This window comes from Chaetura pelagica, unplaced genomic scaffold (assembly GCF_000747805.2).
Source record: "Chaetura pelagica isolate M959 unplaced genomic scaffold, ChaPel_1.0 scaffold47, whole genome shotgun sequence".
Taxonomy (NCBI): Eukaryota; Metazoa; Chordata; class Aves; order Apodiformes; family Apodidae; genus Chaetura; species Chaetura pelagica.
In genome coordinates this window covers 4,581,121-4,586,782 of record NW_009954140.1, presented here as the reverse complement: position 1 = coordinate 4,586,782, position 5,662 = coordinate 4,581,121, and positions in this window count along the sequence as shown.

Below are 5,662 nucleotides of genomic sequence, written 5' to 3'. Positions count from 1 at the left end.
CAGGGCACTGGGCTCGCCAACGTGCCAGGGGGCTACTGACTGATCCCCACCCCTTTGTGCTGCTTGGGCATTGCTGCAAAACACCCCAGACAGGCAGGAACGGGCCTGTTTCCAAGGGGAAGAGCAGTAGGCTCAGCTGGAAGTTGGGCTTCTGGCTCTGTTAGAGGGTTATCTCATCCATGCATCTCTCCCATCAGCTTCCACTTGGGCCACCAGTAAGACCTGAGGTGGGCAAGTGGTGTGTTCCTGCCTCAGGGTGGTGTGGGTCAGCAGTATTGCTGTGACAGGAGACAAATCCTGGCTGGTTCTCCAGTTGCTGATGCTTTCCAGACTGTATTTATGATATTAATGACTTAAAGGTGCAAATCCATCCTAGGAAATTGTCTTCCTCTAGAGCAGATCTGTCACCATGAGGGTGCTGATGTGCTAACACTGTGGCAGCTCTTTAAGGTGATGTCTAAAGATGCTATCAGTGGTGCTGTTGTGAGATGCTCATCTGATAACAACAGTTAGATAATATCATTATTTCTAGCTGTCTGTGCCTGGTTTTTAAGTGTCTGTGCTGGTCCCATTTTCCTCTCCATGACACTCCTCTCCAGAGCTGGGGAGATGCTGCTTTCATGATGTCCTCATAGCAACAAGGAACACAAGGGCTGGAAAGGGAGTAACTCCCCTGCTCTACTCCCCTTCTTGCTGGAAGGGCAAGGAGCTGGTTGTGGGGTCTGTGGGGTGCAAGTAGGGGACACAAAGGAGGTCAGAAAGAGGAAAGTGTCCAACCTTCCCAACCTGGTCTACTCTAAGTCACCCAGGAGCTGGATCCATCCACCAGCACGACTGGGCCAGCTGGGGACTGACACAGAGGGCTCTCCAGCCCCATAATTGGTGCCACCAGCCCCCTGATCCTTATCTGAAGGATGTGATACTCGTTGTCATCGTGGAATCAGGAGCATTAGAGCTTCAAATTATGTTGGTCATCACTTTGCAGAACAGGGTCTTTATCTGTGGGCAATTCATGTCCCACAGAAGCTGGGGAAAAGAAAGCAATAATTGAAGCTCATGCCCATTTAAAATACCTTCCATCAGAACTGAAGAACTGAAGCTGTTTTTTCCATTGCAGAAATTATTTGGCCTTGAACCGTGCAGACCTCACTTGCTATTCTGCAATTGAAAAGAGCCTTTTGTGAGGATTTTTAAAAATAATTACTACAAAGCACTTCAAGAGGAATTCTGATTGTCGTCTATATTTCATTTCATGCTTTCATGACATTTTTGTTCAAGGATGAATCTTTTATGAAATGTCTATTTTAGGTTACACCCTCCAGAACCTTATTATTTGCCTTAAAAAATCCATCAGGGGCCGGAGCACATTCTTTGAGCTCTCCCATTAGTATAACTAAATTCATCAGAGTAATATTACTATTCATGCAAAATAGGTGTCGTCTTTCTTTAAACCTCTTGGCAAGTGGTTAAACTGATTTTAACAAGTATGTAGTGCCAACTTCTTAAAGCCTTGAAAACTCTGAAGATTCCCAGGCTGCAAAGGACCATCGACATGGGTAAAATTATACACATATCCCCTCTACTTAAAACTGTCCCCTCATCACATAAGACCCTTGCAAATCCATTCTGACTTCAAAAGAAGGAAAAGTTCCTTTTCCAAGATTTTTTTCCCCCATGTTAGCACAGCCTAGGCTTTCCAGGTTGTCAGAGCCACCAAGTTTAGCTCAAGGGCCAGATTTAGCATGTAGTTCCATGGGTGCTTCTCTGATTGAGAGAGAGAATTAATGAAAGCTCTTCTATTTTTAAAGCCTATTGAAAATGTAATTGCAGAGATAAAAGATGTGAAAGATTTTAGAGAACCCATTGTCCTCTCTTGTAATACATAACCTCTGTGAAAGCATCCTGAGTGATGCCACAAAATCCTGTGGGACATTTTCTCCTGAGCTTCCTGGCAGGATCACAAAGGACACCTCACTCCTTGGCTTGTCCTTACCCCTCTGAATCCCTTCCTGCAGTCACAGCAACCAACAACTCTTGGTGACCCCAATGCTCACAAAAGGAAACCTTCAGAGTTGCAATCACCATGAATTCATGGGAACCAATTGTTTTAATTAATAGAAATGTTCAGGGCAGGATATTTGCAGGCTAATTCAGCCAAGGAGCAGAAAGCCATGATGTGGGCAGGTGTAGCTACATGGGCAGAACCTTCCCAAAGTCTCTGCAAATGCTCCATCAGGTAATAAATTTGAAATGCCATTAAAAGATTAAGAGTAGTTCTCATCAAGGATCTGCAAGTTATTGGGCTGCATTTGGAGAGCTGCTTGGGCCTGAATTCTGTATCTTTATTACCCTGCCCTGAAAAACACTCGATAAATGAATTCAAATTCTGATGTTCCCAGAAAGGTATCAACCTCTTGTCCATGAATCCCACATTTGTTCAGGATCCTTTTCTTATCTCCAGTCTTATATTGGAGCATGTCTGAAGCATGTGCTGTGCTGATCCTAACACACAAAAAAAGGGGTTTGATAAAGTTCCCTGGCACAAGAATCACACAAGCTATTGCACCTACGTGTGTTCCTCCCGTTTTCCTGAATTTTATTTTCTTTTCCAGCTCTTTTGGGCTGGTCTGATCTGCAAAATGGAACAATGTTTTGAGGCAAATGCTGCACATTGGTGTAAGTCCTCTCATTTTTACAAACCTAAGTCAGAAAACTGAGATGCCAGTAATTGCCTTGAAGTTGAAAGTTGTTACCAGCTCGTGTTTTGATCTGGGTCATTCCTGAAAAAATAAAAGAAAAAATATACATAATGTGGTGGGGGAGTGGGATAAATGGTCAACCACAAAGCACAGATCCAGATTTGGATCTGAATGCCTTTAAAGTTCAAGAGTGCTCATATCCTGGGAGCTGGTTCAAAGCCATCTCTAGATTACATGTACCTGTCTGGTGCCCTTGTTGTTATACCTGTCTGACTTGAAGAGCAACCAGAGAAGTATCTTTCTTGCAAGCCTCTCATTAGAGAAAATATGAATTACAGAAAGTAACTCAATACCTACCTAGGCTGTTGCCATACTGCTTTCCCACTTTCTTCAAAGGAAATTTATCCTGTATTTTGTGTGGATTCAAACCAACACACAAAGGAACATATTGCATGTTTGTAAGCCCAGCAATCGGGTGGGAATCTGCTCTGTGGGAGATGGAGATGCTGACTGTGGCACAGGCTGCTCACAAAGTCTCCGTCTTTATTTGCTGTTCATACTTTAAAGGTAAAATATTGTTTAAGGAAAAAAAAAAGGGAAGAGGAATTTTCTGAAGCGTTAGGCAGAACCACTCATCTGGTTGTGAAGGGTGTGCTGGCTGCTGGAGTTGTTTTTATTGTACTTTAAGGGTGAAACAGGACAGTGACAGAGCACAGGGCTGGAGGTGACATTGCTGTCATTTTATGGTGCCATCATTTGCTCTGGTTTGTGCAGCATGTTCCACAGTGCTCCCCAGGGCCTGGGACCCTTTGTAGGAGCTTTTGCAGTAAACACAAATACTAGTGGTAGTAGGAATTTGACAAGTTCCTCAGCCAATAGGTGGTACCTGTTCTTCAGAGTGCAGTGATTCTCAGTGAGTGTCTGAGCAGCTCTTGGGCGGCTGCGCCAGCAGAACCGCAACAGCCCCAGCTGAGCAGGCAGGGCTTGTAAAGCACCTCGAGATACCTGGGGTCTGAAAGAAACCCCTCTTTTATAAGGTATCCATCCCTGTGCTTTTTACAAAGTGCACTGCGTTTGTTTGCAAGGCTTCTGAGGTGTGTTTCATGGCTTAAATGGAGCTATTAGGAGAGTCCCCGGGAGCAGCAGCTGAGCCTGCGCTGGATCCGCATCCCCAGGACGCTCCAGCCCTGGGCAGCACTGAATACCCAGCTCCTCTGGAGACTCCCAGCCCTCGGTGACCAGCTCATGACAGCACTCATTAACAAGCAGTCAACTCTCACTTTCAAAGGGAAAATGCTGGCAGCAGGCAGAGGGAGAAATCCCTTTCCCTTGGCAGGAGGCTGGTTAGTGGGACAACTGCTGGGCAGGACTGAGGAGCACACAGAGCACTCCTGCTCCATCCAGTGGGATGGGGGCTTTGAAATGGGAATGGTACTTGTCTGTCACCTTCTGCAAAGAGAAGGGAAGTCAGGAAGAACAGAACCAAATTGCACTTCTCCGATTTTATTTTATTTTTTTAAACTTTATTAAGGCAGTTTAAGCATCTTTTGATCTCACAGAGATATTTATTACGTGGACTAGTTGTTAGGAATGGTGGCATCGTTGGGGACCAAAGAGAAGTGACTTTGTACTGCAGGCAGAGTCACAGCACAAGGCCTTGGGGCTCTGAAGGGTGAAGAGCCTTGGATCTGGGCTCTCTCTGGGGCATCAAATATTGCTGAGCAAAACGCATCCCCTAAGACAGGCCCTGCAGGATCATTCTCCAAGGGTCCTCTCACATGCGTGACCTCCGTGGGTTGCACAGAGCACCAAACCTTCTCCAGAAGGTTATAGTTGATGTTTATGGGGGCTTGATCTGGGATCACTTGCTCACTGAGTGATATCAATAGCTCCTTTTTCCCATCAGTAGAAGTTGCAGCATCAATCCTCAGTCCTGCTCAATTACCTGCAGGTAATTGGAGAGGGAAGTTGTGTCTGTGAACCTTTAATGTGCAACCAGTGAAATATCACCTAGAATATCCATCCTCCCAGCACCTAAAGAGCAGAACAATGTCAACAAATTGGACAGGAGCCAGAGAAGAGCAATAAAAACGATGAAAGGGCTGGACTGATTTATGAGGAAGGATTAAAAGAGTTACATGTGTTTAGCTTGGCAAAATGATGACTAAGGGTGGGATTCTGCATCTGTCTGCAAGTATGAGAGGGGTGTAAATACCCAGGGAGGATGGGAGCTATTTAGCCTGGTTCAAGTGGGAGTAATAAGATTAAATAAAGGAAATAATCTTTGTGACTGGGTTGAAGGAAAAAATTCTTCATGGTTAGAGCCCATTTCCACGTGGAATAATCTCCCAAAGGAAATAGCTGAGGCCTCAGGACTTGAATCATTAGAGGGGAGTCAGGGGAGCAGAGCATGGGGAAAACAACATGGGAGATTGGAAAATGCCAATTCCTGCAATTCCAGCCATGCCATGAGAGTAAGTAGGATGTTTATATCCAGCCATGAACTGATGTTTTGATGCAGGGAGGGAAACAGAAGGAGGAAAAGGGGGGGAAAAAAACCCCTAACAACTGTACAAATTCTTTATGTACTTAAAACTGCAAGTTGAAAAGGGAAAAAAATTCAACCCACTAGTGAAAGTTTCCCAAAGAGTGCCATGGCCAAGCTGTCCAAGAGGGTTGTGAAACCCCAGCTCGTGGTGTGATGGGGAGAAGAGAGAGCTGGCCTTGTGCACCCAATAGCACCCATGGATGGAGCCCCAAGTCCCTGCCTGACTCACCAGCTCAGGATGGAGTGGGAACAAAAATAAAGCAATTAGCAGCTTCTAGTTACCCTAATAGCTTCTTTTTTTCTTTCTTTTTGTATAGTGCTTTTTCTAACAATAATTATAAGAAAAAGGTTTTTACCCTGTAATTGTGAAAAGGCGGGGGGGGGGGGAAAAATGGTAAAAAAATGAAGGGGGAAA